This window comes from Sinohyriopsis cumingii, chromosome 18 (assembly GCF_028554795.1).
Source record: "Sinohyriopsis cumingii isolate HCF-2022 chromosome 18, ASM2855479v2, whole genome shotgun sequence".
NCBI classification, from domain to species: Eukaryota; Metazoa; Mollusca; class Bivalvia; order Unionida; family Unionidae; genus Sinohyriopsis; species Sinohyriopsis cumingii.
In genome coordinates this window covers 30,545,202-30,559,303 of record NC_142978.1, presented here as the reverse complement: position 1 = coordinate 30,559,303, position 14,102 = coordinate 30,545,202, and the positions used below count along the sequence as shown (strand labels likewise).

Below are 14,102 nucleotides of genomic sequence, written 5' to 3'. Positions count from 1 at the left end.
CCCATCAAAACCAATAAAAGACATAATGTGATCTTGGCTCATATAAACAAAAACACCTTAATGCGAACTTAGCCAATCTAAACCAATCGACTTAATTTATTTTCCTATAATACAAAGTGAAAATTTAAATACTTTTCAGCATTATGAATGAAATCACAAATAGTCCATAAAAGTTCTATGACAAGTCCAAAAGGGTAGTGTTCCAAATGAACGCCAGTGGTTTTCTGAATGAAGTCCAATTTTGAATGTGCTGATGTGTTAACGGCAATGATGTAATTCAGAATGTCCTTGAATGAATTCATAATAGTCCCAAAATAGCGATTTTTGATATTTGGACATTTGTATTAGGGTGTATGAACATATTTGTTTTGCTTATCAAAACGTTGGAAATCGCCGACACCATGCGGTATCGGCATAGGGTAGCTGCTTACTAGCCACAGGGGGCTCGTATCATTGCTTACAATTAAACTATCAGTCGTACATATAGTATAAAATGTATGACTGTCAGTTAAATTGTAAGCAACGATGCGAGCCCCTGTGCTTACTAGCCTGCCATGCAAACTTGACCGACCTTTCATCGAGATATACCTGCATGAAATCGAGAGAAATATGATTTATTTTCTCAGAAATAATTGGGAGTATAACATTATTTATCGTTAATGAAGCTGACTGACGACAGGAAACGATAACCTTGATGAAATTTGACACGGAACTCGCCATTGCATTACTATTCAAATGACTGCACAAATATCGCAGCCTACATGTCAGTGACTAAGGCGATCAAATAGGCCCTTTTTTCTTTACAGATTGAATCTGCAGGGATGTATTGTCTTAAGCAGAGCTCTCCCCTGTCTCTAATATATATATATATATATATATATATATATATATATATATATATATATATATATATATATATATATATATATATATATATATATCTATGTGTGTATCTATTATATGTATGTGTGTAGTGTATGTAACGACGAAGAGACAACCTATATTAGTCTTAAATTTGTACGTGCAAGTGTCTACGGCCATACCACGTTGAAAACACCGGTTCTCGTCCGATCACCGAAGTTAAACAACGTCGGGCCCGGCGAGTACTTGGATGGGTGACCGCCTGGGAATACCGGGTGCTGTAGACTGTAATAGTTTTTTTTCTTATTTTATAACTAAAAACAGTTGAAGTTTTTCTTTCTTTCTTTTATTGTAACTAAATTTACTTTCTTCAATATAAATAATAAATAGAGCAATTTCTCGACTTTCATTATCTCTTTTTCCTTAACTTTCTTCAATAATTCTGCTCTTGGTTTCGATCCTTACTACTGTCATATGCGATCATAGGTGACCAGTATTTCTTATTAACAAATTCGGTTCAATTTCTCCAGTTTCCTCTTCTTTTACAACCACAACAAGCTGCCTCCTTTGACATCGAAATACTTCCTTCAAATTTCTTCTCATATATTTCCGGTGTAGCCTCTAGCGAAGAGTTGCAAAATATGCGATCAATGTGTTTCATTTTGGATACTTATTTGTGGTATTTCTTATTCACTAATTGATTGATAAATAAGGAATGTATGAATTGTGAGAATTTGTTTTTATATTAATTTATTGATTGATTGATTTCCTTTACAGCAGGGCCTCAGTCTGCCAGTGGGAAACTTGGCATCCCGTAGCGAATGCTTCAAATATGGGCCATTGGCAAAATAAAATGGGTTGTAAAATTCTGTTTTGATTACAGTAAGTTTGGATAGATATTCCCTGCTTCCACTTTCTGTATTTCCACAATGTTAACTTATCCAAGCTGCATGAAGATATCCTTTACAAATCTGATATTATCCTATTTTTAAAGTTAGCTTATAGGCCGGTGTCGCTTATTTTAACCAAATGATAGGAGAGAAAGAGGAATAATAATAATAACAACAACAACAACAACAATAATGTCCTGAATCTGCATTTTAAGTCAGTTTCAACGTGGAAACCTCCCCTTAAGCAACATAGGTCTGGGTCAGAAAATGGACGAGTGACAAATATGAGTATCTGAGGGCAGTTTCGCTTCTTTTGGATTAGAACTTTTAATCAGTATACACTTTAGTTACTAATATTATACTGCACACAAACATATGTACATCGGAAATGTTGAAGAGATGTGCGACTAATCAGCCCAAGAGTCTTGAAAACGCATTAAGACAACAAATTATGTTTTACAGTTTAAATGTTGTTCTCACTGGAACTGAAATCATTTAATTTCTACATAAATGCCCCAAAAATTGAAAATTAAAAATACAATAAATGTTTTATACCTAGTCCCGCACAGTGACGAACACGCTATCATACGCTCATCTGATTCCCTGTACTCACCGAGAGCATTATGTGTCATATGGATGCATATCAAATGAAGTGAAAAGTAATGGAATACTCGTATTTTTATTTACCCCTATGCATCGTGGTGGTCACACCACGATGAGACGCTGTTTCAATTGACCTTTTAATATATGTTCTTTACTGTTCTTTCTTTTTCTTCTTGCTTTATCACACACACACACACACACACACTGTTATGATTTACAACTTGAATCATGCATTTATCTAGTCTGGTTCCCTGACCTCTCCCCAGACTAGCATTTATCGTCATTTGATCATCCACCACTTAGAACACATACACATATACACTGTTACGATTATATCAGTGACACGTTAAGACAGTTTTATTTATCCCGGTTTTAATATGATGGAACAAACGTCATTCTGTGTTTTAAACATGTCAATGCTAATGTTGCTTAATGAACTTCCTTAGCCATCGTCAAACAATAAATTGAGTACTCTTCTTAACACTTTGCACAGAAAGTAATTGTGATGGATCATTACCTATCTTACTATCACATTGGTGAAATTTGTCTTTCTTTTTTGTTTCGTCTTCTTTTAACGTTTCGAACTTCAGCAAATGTGTTGCTGTTATTTGTCTTAGGTAAGTCAAATGAAACTTCACCGCCACGTGTTAAATGATGTAGGTCAAATGAAACTTCACTGCCTCGTGTTAAATGATGTAGGTCAAATTAAACTTCACTGCCTCGTGTTAAATGATGTAGGTCAAATGAAACTTCACTGCCTCGTGTTAAATGATGTAGGTCAAATTAAACTTCACTGCCTCGTGTTAAATGATGTAGGTCAAATGAAACTTCACTGCCTCGTGTTAAATGATGTAGGTCAAATTAAACTTCACTGCCTCATGTTAAGTCAAATTAAACTTCACTGTCTCGTGTTAAATTATGTAGGGCAAATTAAGCTTCACTGTCTCATGTTGCGTGAGATAATTCAAAATAAGCTGCACTGCATCGTGTTGAGTGAGTTAGGTCAAATTAAGCTACACCGTCTCGTGATAAGTGGGTATGCCAAATTAAGCTACACCGTCTCGTGTTAAGTGGGTAGGCCAAATTAAGCTACACCGTCTCGTGTTAAGTGGGTAGGCCAAATTAAGCTTTACTGACAAATTAAATTTTACTGTCTCGTGTTAGGTAAGTCAAATTAAACTTCAGTGTCTCATGTTAGGTATAGTAAGGCAAATTAAGCTTCACTGTCTCGTGCTAGGTGAAATAAGTCAAATTAAACTTCACTGTTTCGTGTTAGGTGAGGTATGTCACTTTAAGCTTCACTGTTTCGTGTTCGGCGAAGTTTATTGGGCTTGGTCGTGTGGATTGTTTGTTGTTTTTTTTTTTTCTCAGTAAGGGAATTTCAGTTAAATGGATTTAGAACAGGCCATTGCTGGCATTTCTTCGTGATAGATATTGTCTTTAAATGTTTTCAATTTTCAGTATAATGAAACCTGTATAAAAAGGACATGACAAACTAGGCATTTTTTATTTTTTTATACAGGGCCAGTATTCTTCATGTGATATACAGCTCGTACAGTTCTAACTCTTGGTGTTGCATAAAATGGGAAGGTTCTTATCGATAATAGTATTCTTTCTTTGAAAATGTAGTGCACTATTACACTCAATAAGAACCAAATTCCAGCACATAAAACGTAAGAATCCACTAGCAGTCATATTAACGATGAAATGCATGAATAAGTTGAACATTAAGCAAGCATTGTATTCAGCATATTAATGGGATAACATGCACTGGATACTTTAGGCCACCGTCATCAACATAGATCTACTCCAGAATCTGGATATTGCATTGTCGTCATTTGTATTGAATACTCTTGTATGTAACATAGAATTTGTTCAAAAAGCAAACGTTTCAAAAATATAAAATATTAGAATAGTAACATAAACGTTTCAGTAATATAAAAAAGATTATCTTTGTAATGCTACTCAACCGGACCTCAAAGCAGACAAGATCGTGTGTTTCATTCGAACCACATCAGATATTTCTGTGAAATAAACATATGCTTCAGATATATATTTGCATATAATCTGGCAAAAAAGTCATACATTTTCTGCGCCGGAACTTTCTTGCATAAATAAAAAGAACAGCAATCTGTTCGGACCACTTCGGCTATTGATACAATTAGATTGACCATAGGATTGACCGAGAAGTTGCGAATGAAAACAATAGTTCGATTCATTCGCAATTTCTTGGTCAGTCTTTCATTTTACTAAATATGAGACATATTTAATCACCCATACCACTCGTGAACCATTTAATTTACAAGATATTCAAAGCCCTCATGTTTGCTTATTAGTACGGTAACCTCCACCATTAGTGTGCTCTTCTCAATCTGACTGAAGCAAGATCGTGTCAGTTCTCAGTTATTCTATAAGACTGTAAATGCGTATGATAATAAGCTATTCAATTCAATTGATATATGTACGTTCCATGGCTTCACTTGCGTGGTGCAAGGAAGGAACATTCGCGTTCGTGCTTTGTCATCATATTCATTATACTCAACTTTGTCGACTAAAAACAATGTTCACTATCTGCATTAGGTAACCGCTATATAAAGGACACGATAGAAGGATTTTCATTTAGGATCCGTTATGGAATGAACAGGTACCTCTGCATGGAAGTGTCCGCTATTGCAGTTTATACCGTTTGAATCAGGTTAAATTTTGTTGCAATACCTTAGGAAGCAATATGCACAAAAAAAGTCAAAAGCAACAATAATGGAGAAAGATATTCTACCGTAATATATCTTTCTTCGTTTAAATACATACACGTCATATTTGTATTGGTGTTATTTACATATGCGAGTTCTAAACAAATTACCTAAGCACGAATTAAGATTTACATTATCATCTAAGGTACAAATCCTCGATATTCAAGGCGATCGAATGACGTAGTAGTCTTTACACCAGCTGCCAATAAAAGCTAACACTCAGGAACTGTTCTGGAGTTTGCTTCCAGGGCTGTCAACGCTAGATTTCTTACAGCTGTTTTGATCACACAAGACGAGCGGGTTTATAATAGAAACAAGGTAGTTATTCTCTCTCTCTCTCTCTCTCTCTCTCACACACACGCACACGCACACACAGAACGAGAAATGATCAAATGATATTAGTTTGTCTAAGTGAAAAAGTAATATCAAGTGAATATTGATGAACGCATATTTTGGGTACTATGATGTGTGAGTATTGATGTACCTATATTTTATTTTGGGTACTATGTCATGTTAGTATTAATGTACCAATATTTTGGGTACTATGATATGTCAGTATTGATGTACCCATTATTTTCTGTAATATGTCATGTTAGTTTTAATATACCCATATTTTGGGTGCTATGATATGTAAGTATTGATCTACCCTTATTTTGGGCACTATGTCTTGTTAGTATTGATGTACCCATATTTTGGGTGCTATGATATGTGAGTATTGACGTACCCAAATTATTGTATTATGTCATGTGAGACAGACGCCTAATTCACAAGAGACAATTGCCTTTTTTTAAAGTAATATGTAAAAGTAATTTTATTTACATCTGTTGTCTTTAATAATCAGTTTCCGACATTATTTACATCTTTCAAATTCGTAACATTTGGTTAGGCACAAAAATAAATATTAATAGTATTTTAAGATAAGAAGCAGATAAGCAGTGTAAGCTAATCCCAATATCTTAGATAAGTATTCGCTTAAATAATTAAAATAACTGTCTTGTATCTTTAAAATTTCAGGGGAAAAACTTCATGAATAAATTTTGATAAACTTGGAATGAATATATTTGTTGTAAGTGATGTACACGTATGCATACGAGGATACCCGTGGAAAATATTTCTAAATATTGACTTTAATACATCAGTTTAGTTACCATACATGAATGCAATACAATCTGTTAAATGTTTTCTATTTTAAAAATGGCGTTGATTTTTTTAAAATGTGCTATACTGCATTTAATTTAAGAACACATTCTCGACATATGTAGGAAATGTCTGTACTCAAACGGTATTCAATTTTGGATCACATTCCCGCCATATGTACGAAGTCCCTTTACTCATATTTTACTTAATTTTAGAACACATTCCCGCCCTTATGAACAAAATATCTATAATCAAATGGTATTCAATGTTAGAACACATTCCCGCCATATGTACGAAATGTCTGCAGGCCCAGTCTTAGAGCAACCGCCTTGAGCCCCGCGCATTAAGGAAATCAACTCAACAATGCAATTTTTTTGCTTGGGTCCCCACTCATCGCTTTTGCTGCCTTGGGCCCCGCATGCTGCCTAGGGCCGGACCTGAATGTCTGTACTCAGATAGTATTAAATTTTAGAAAACATAACCTCCATATCTACGAAATGCCTTTACTCCTATTGTTTCCATATTTTAATGCCACTATATTTTCAGAATATGCCAACATGCTGTGTATTAATATAATAGTATGAGACAATAGTTCTAGCTTGACTTCCTTTATCATTAGCGAATGAATTCCATTTTTCTTTCATATAAAAATTATGTAAGTACATATGTTTGCCTGCTTAAATTTAGCGTTACAATTTCTCCCCGTTGATGCCGTCTTTTAAACAGTTCTTATATATATATATATATATATATATATATATATATATATATATATATATATATATATATATATATATACGGTAGTATATAAAGTGCTTGCTTTAGAGCGCTCTTAGAATGTCTCTAAATGAATGGTGTACAAATGGATAAGGGACATCAGTCAATGAAGAACGGATGGCAATGTTCAAATAATCATTATATAGCATTTGAGAACACGAGTACATGCATATGACTTCATACTACTGGAGTGGCGTAACATTTAAAGCGTCAGGAACTTACTTAGCAACTAACATCTACGTCCTCTTATCATAATAAAAATGAAGAGTTTAGGCAAATAAAGGAATAACTGATAAATAGTAACATTACTTGCAGAGTAAAAGTTACACAGCAAACAACAAACAAAAATAACGTCTCACCCTCACATATTGATTAGCTTCCTTAGATGCCACGGTTTTGTTTCCTTCTTTTTTTTTTTTTTGGGGGGGGGGCATTTTACCGCAATCGTAACTGAGAGTTGTTAGTATGCTCGAAGTTCAGTTCATAAACTGAACTGCAAATACACTGAATAAATGTTGTTGATGTAAACGTAAGCAAAGGATCGTATGTAAATTATGTGCTCCCATTATCTAAAAACAGTTACTTAGCAAGATTAGGTTAACATATGTGAATTCTCCTGAGGTATTGTTCCGTGGTCACATTATGTAAGAAAGGTTACTTTGCAAGATCAGGTTAACAGATTTGAATTCTCCTGAGGTTTTGTTCCGTATTCACATTATGTAAGAAAGGTTACTTTGCAACAGTTTGCTACCAGATTTAAATTCTCCTGAGGTATTGTTCTATGATCAGATTATGTTAGAAAGGTTACTTGGCAAGAGTAGTCTACGAGATCTGGATACTCCACAGGTATTGTTTAATGTTTACATTATGTAAGAATGTAAGATGGATTACGTGTCCAGAGTAGACTACCAGATTTAAATAGTCTAGTTTTGAGTATTTGTTCCATTATGTAAGAATGGTTACTTGGCAACAGTAGGCTACAGGATCCTAATGTATTTCGGTCAAATCGACTGTGTGGTTAAGTCATTTAAATGATTCAAAAAATAAATTGACCAATAAAGAAATAACGTATTAATAAGCATATTAATTAAATCATTTACTCGTCAGTCATTCCAAAAGCAACCATAATTTCTCCGTATATTGTTTTATAGTATTTGCTTATAAATTAATCATTGTTATTATTTATTCGGTACTTCCTTCAATCACGTGAATAGTTGTTTATTATCCAGCCTTGTTTCCCACCTTGCTGAATAAATCGTAGTACATTAGTAGACCCTCGTGTTTTAATCTTGGCAAAACAACTGCTTATTTGGCTGTAAATAGGTCACACGATTATTAATCTAGAACACTGATGGGTATTTACTATACATAAAATCACTTGTTGCTATACAGAGAACACGTCTAATCTGGCCTAATGATCATACAACTCCGAATTTTGTTTGTGGTTTGACTTTTTCATTCTCGGCAAATTACAGTGCAAAATACAGTGCTTTAAACGAAGTGTTCAACAATAATACAAGCTAAAATCATTTATGATCTTCTGGCCAGGCTCCGCATTAAACATGAGTACAAAAAATGTTAGACACTAATCAAGTTTCAAACAAGGCCCCGTAACCATAATTAGCACAGAAAATATTAGACACTAATCATGCTTCAAACAAGGCCCCGTAGCCATAATTAGCACAAGAAATATTAAACACTAATCATGCTTCAAACAAGGTCCCGTAGCAATAATTAGCACAATAAATGTTAGTAACTAATCATGCTTCAAACAAGGTCCCGTAGCCATAATTAGCACAATAAATGTTTGTAACTAATCATGCTTCAAACATGGCCCCGTAGCCATTATTAGCACAAAAAATGAATTCCGTTTGAGAGACATATAGATCTTCGCATGTTAAACATTGTCAGACATATACAACTTTGCATGCTAAGCAAGTCAAACATAGAACTTCGCATGATAAACATTGTCAGACATATACAACTTCGCATGCTAAACATTGTCAGACATATACAACTTCGCATGCTAAACAAGTCAGACATAGAACTTCGCATGCTAAACATTGTCAGACATATACAATTTCGCATGCTAAACATTGCATGTATACAACATTTTTTAAACTAATATTCGCATAAAAATATTTAGGTTTTGTTTTGTTTTAGAACAATATAGAGCCGGTCATAATGAATGAAATATATTTTATATTTTACATGTGCTATACCTATATGAGTAAACATACGTTTTGAATAATATATAGGAATTACATCTATATGATGGCACATACGTTTTGATATGTATAGGAATTACAAATTTTGAGATATATGATGATTACAATTTTTGATGTGTTTGTATAAAATGTTAAATGTTTCAACATGTATGGGTCATGTGTTAAACATAGGTATTCGGCATGATATATATATATATATATATATATATATATATATATATATATATATATATATATATATATATATAGGGAAAGAGGATGAAGGATTTAGGTCTAAATGATTAGTTATACCTAGAACATCTTGATTAGTGAGACGGCGACTGATTTTGAGTTCAGCTTGTCTTAATCTGCACTTACCTATCTGGATATTGCCTAAATTTACAAACTCAGAGCCTTCTATACTTTTAAAGCCCAAAAAGTAGACAAGGTGACATAGGTCTATATTTTCATCTTCTCCGTGTTTCAACCTAAGTCGTCCTGAATTCGATCGTTACTTTTGGTTCATAGTTTTGAAACGCTTTAAACTGATTTTAAGCGTACCTCTCATTCAAGTATAATGTTTAAAACCAACAGTTTCTTTTCAGCGTGACTGTTATGGAAGGGTAATACCCTAGAAGCTATCAGCTGTGTAAATCACACATCTGCGTGATAAATACAATTATCTGAGTGCAATATATTACTTTTAAAAACTTACTAGTATGTCCATAAAATAACGTGTACAGATCTAATACTAGTATGACCAGAAAGTAACGTCAACTGCTACGTACTAATATATCCAGATAATAACGTGTAAATACCTCACACTAGTATAACCATAAATTAACGTGTACAGACCTCATACTAGTATAACCAGAAAGTAACGTGAATTTTTACATACTAATATATCCAGATAATAACGTGTACAGATCTAATACTAGTATAACCAGAAAATAACATTTACTTGCTACATACTAATATATCCAGATAATAACGTGTACAGATCTAATACTAGTATAACCAGAAAGTAACGTGAACTGCTATGTACTAATATATCCAGATAATAACATGTAAATACCTCATACTAGTATAACAATAAAATAACGTGTACAGACCTCACACTAGTATAACAATAAAATAACGTGTACAGAACTCACACTAGTATAACAATAAAATAACGTGTACAGACCTCATACTAGTATAACAATAAAATAACGTGTACAGACCTCACACTAGTATAACAATAAAATAACGTGTACAGACCTCATACTATTTCACTCCATTGCATGTTAAGGACAAAAACTCAAAAGTAATATTTCATATATGGCAATATTTTTACAGTATTTTTTAATTGTTTTTCCTACCTATTATGTTCTATCCACAAGCCTCTTTCGTTCCTCTTTTGTGCAATTGCCTAATATCCTATTTAGTTGTAAAGATCAACTGACTGAGTGCCTTTTGTTTAATTTAGCAGAGACAGAACGAAGCTTTCGATGCCCTTTCTGAGTTATCATCGAACTTGATCGAAATTCACACAAACTACGCCATAGGCAGCTCAGAAAATATATAGCAATTTTAATTTTAACAAAGTATGTGCACTGCAGCTTTTCGAATAGAAATCTAATTTTTTTAAAAAGATGACATTTATGTTACAATAGACAGCTCACCATGTGCTCTCAACATAAAATTAGTAGTGGATTGAAATGACGGATTTTGCTAGGCTGACATGATTTTCTAGTACATGTTTGGTATAAAATAATGGGAAACGTAAAATCCAATTTTAATCAGGCCATTTGTAAAAGGAAATAGAAGTCTCCCACTCAAGATAACGTCAGTTTGTCTGGGTTCTTTTAATCCTAAAACGTGCAATTAAACTGATTGATCGCAATGCAAAATGGATTCAAGATTGACATTTTAAAATCTGTACGCACAACAAATCAACATACAAATGTGTGACGTCTTGTCAGTGTAACTTTTAGACGTGCTAATCTTATTAGGAAGTGCTGACAATCGCGTGAGAAACGTCAATAACAATATGAACTAACAAGATAGTGCCAAACAATTTTACTGCAAAATATTACAATAGTCAGCCCAGCTGAAATAAAGACACTACAAAACTGTTTGTGTTGATAAGATAAGATAAGACAAGACAACGTCTTTATTACACTCAGGTTAGAATACGCAACATATGAGGAAAATATTAGTATCTCATTTTGCATGCGTGTACATCATTCATGGATTTAAAAAAATTCTCACAGTAAATGCAATATAACTAACAGCATTATTACATTATTATAGTTATGACTTCAATGGAATCATGTTGAAAATTAATGATATAGACATTGGTATTTTTGGGAGGACAGTTTGTAAACTACTAATATAGAAAACAAGCTAATCTCTAGCAAATACTTTACAATAATGAATCTACAGTATTTTTCTCTTCGCTAAGAAAATATTTTAAAAAACAATGCACAAAGACACGTACATTCTTTACACCTTGTTACATTTGGTCTCGTAAAGAAGTGCTTGGGTAGTAGTTGTTTTCTTTGTTCTCTGAAATAGCTACATTCAAGGCGATAATGAAGTTTATCACCCACACAGTTATGTACGCAAAGCGTACACAATCTTTCTTATCTATGCATATTATCCCATCTTCCCTTCTCTATCGGTAAACAACGATTACATGTTCGAAATTTGATTATATTTCCCTTATATTTGTATAGGTCTTTTAACAAATAAAACTCTAATTTTAATTCCATTTTAGAAATTTTAGATGTATCAGCTTTCGTCAAGGTAGTAATGGACGAGTACCATGTTTGTATAAACTGATCATGAAGCCTTTTCTGATACATAGTATCTAGTCAGCATTTGCTGGGAATGTTTGGAACCAATATTTGGAACCCAAAGTTAATATTCCTGTTGCATTTAGATGTGATTTAAAATTGATTAAAATGGACCATTATCTGCGATTAATTAAGTGGGCCCCATTTATCAATCGGAAATATTAAGTTAAAGAGTTGCTTGGCAGCAATTCTCAATGATAGTATCAATACACAGTCAAAGAGGACAGATAGGCAATGCTAACAGTCAAAGAGGACAGATAGGCAATGCTAACAGTCAAAGAGGACAGATAGGCAATGCTAACAGTCAAAGAGGACAGATAGGCAATGCTAACAGTCAAAGAGGACAGATAGGCAATGCTAACAGTCAAAGAGGACAGACAGGCAATGCTAACAGTCAAAGAGGACAGATAGGTAATGCTAACAGTCAAAGAGGACAGATAGGTAATGCTAACAGTCAAAGAGGACAGATAGGTAATGCTAACAGTCAAAGAGGACAGATAGGTAATGCTAACAGTCAAAGAGGACAGATAGGCAATGCTAACAGTCAAAGAGGACAGATGGGCAATGCTATATATACTACTCTTCTCTAAAGCAATGCAACACTCTTTCATTTTCTTTATTCTTTTATTTTTTCTGTTATTTCTCCTCTTTTCTCTATAGAGACCTTATACTCAAATACAGGACAAAAGTGTGATCGCAAGATTAGGTGGGGGTATCTCAAGAAGAGCAATGTTGCAAATATTGTTTTCTAAAAACAACGTCGTCTGCCTAGTGTTAATTTTGTCTTCTCTTAAGTTTCGAATAAACATTTGCTATACATTGCTTTATTGGGGTCTACCTTCAAAAATCCAAGTGAATGTATTAATGGGCTAGCGTGAAAGAGAAGACAGATGGAAAGATCATACTCGGCGCTTATTGGCAAAATACATTGATTGTAGGGCGCCCGTGTTAGTCATGCATTCTTTGGCATTTGAAAGTGACAATATGGTTCCGTAGCGATCTAATGCTCAATTACTGGGACATTACACCGAATAATTAGAAAACACAGAAGGTTGCTATTCGCACCAAAAGTCAGCAGTCCAAAAGCATGGTCATTAAGGCGATTTAATAAATGCAACTTTTATTTTGTTATCGCGCACGTGTTTCATACCTCGGGACGGAGAGATCTAGCATTAAGGTTGTCCGTGCGTGTGTGGACGTTAGAGTGTGTTGTTGTGTGGATGGGTGTGTCTGTAATTAGCTTTATTTAATTTATTTAGCATTAATATATCAGTAACAATACATCTAATTAACTTCATATTTGGATAGAAAATAGAATAGCGTCACTCCGCATTAATTACATATATTTCATAAACATTTATTTATACAAATATATATAATATAGTTATAATTATATAAATTTCATATAAGTGTATTTTCTCATACACGAATTTTTTCTTTCTTTCGTAAAAGTACGAAAGGTAATGATAAAAAATTTATTATCATGTTGGGGAAGAGATCTTACTTGAATTCTAATAAAAGCCGATCGCGGCGTGGCTCTTGCAATATAACACACACACACACACACACACACACACACACACACATATATATAATCACACACACTGATATATATAGGTGGGGTGGGGTGATGAAATGTTCTAAAAAGGTCTAAAAATACGTCAAACCACAATGGTAGATAGCTCTTCTTTTTATATATGTGATTTTGAAAATGAATTCGGTGGACATAAATATTACATAGAATACGGAAATTCCTTCACGAAGAAGCAACAAAGTCGGGACTTTAAGTTAGGTGTTGTAATATTATATATATGTACATTAAAAAAGCGTAGTTTCCCAATGTACACATGGGCGAGATCAGATAGGTATATTGGACTGAAGCTAGTCATCGAAATGTAGCATACTGAACAGATTTTGTGCTTGATTCTTGGTCGAACGGGTAGCCAATGAAGGTTACTTAGCAACGTTGATGTATGAACAGCACGAGCATAATACAGGTTAAGAATTGATATTGAACTTATAAAGCATATCAAATGA

General features: G+C 33.8%; 1 protein-coding gene and 1 non-coding gene across 4 annotated transcripts in view; both read left to right on the top strand.

Annotated features, from left to right (window-relative positions):
- LOC149776307 (uncharacterized) overlaps positions 1-14,102 on the top strand; it is a 99,012-nt gene that overhangs the window by 29,762 nt on the left and 55,148 nt on the right. Inside the window, exon 2 of one of the 3 annotated variants that reach the window (XR_016416209.1) lies at positions 5,250-5,422. The exons of the other annotated variants lie outside the window; for them this stretch is intronic. The gene's annotated coding sequence lies outside the window, so the exon portion shown is untranslated. The remainder of the gene's footprint in view (positions 1-5,249; positions 5,423-14,102) is intronic. 3 annotated transcript variants of the gene reach the window in all.
- LOC149776308 (5S ribosomal RNA) lies at positions 1,030-1,148 on the top strand. Its single transcript, XR_016416313.1, has one exon. It is a non-coding gene; the product is annotated as a 5S ribosomal RNA (ribosomal RNA).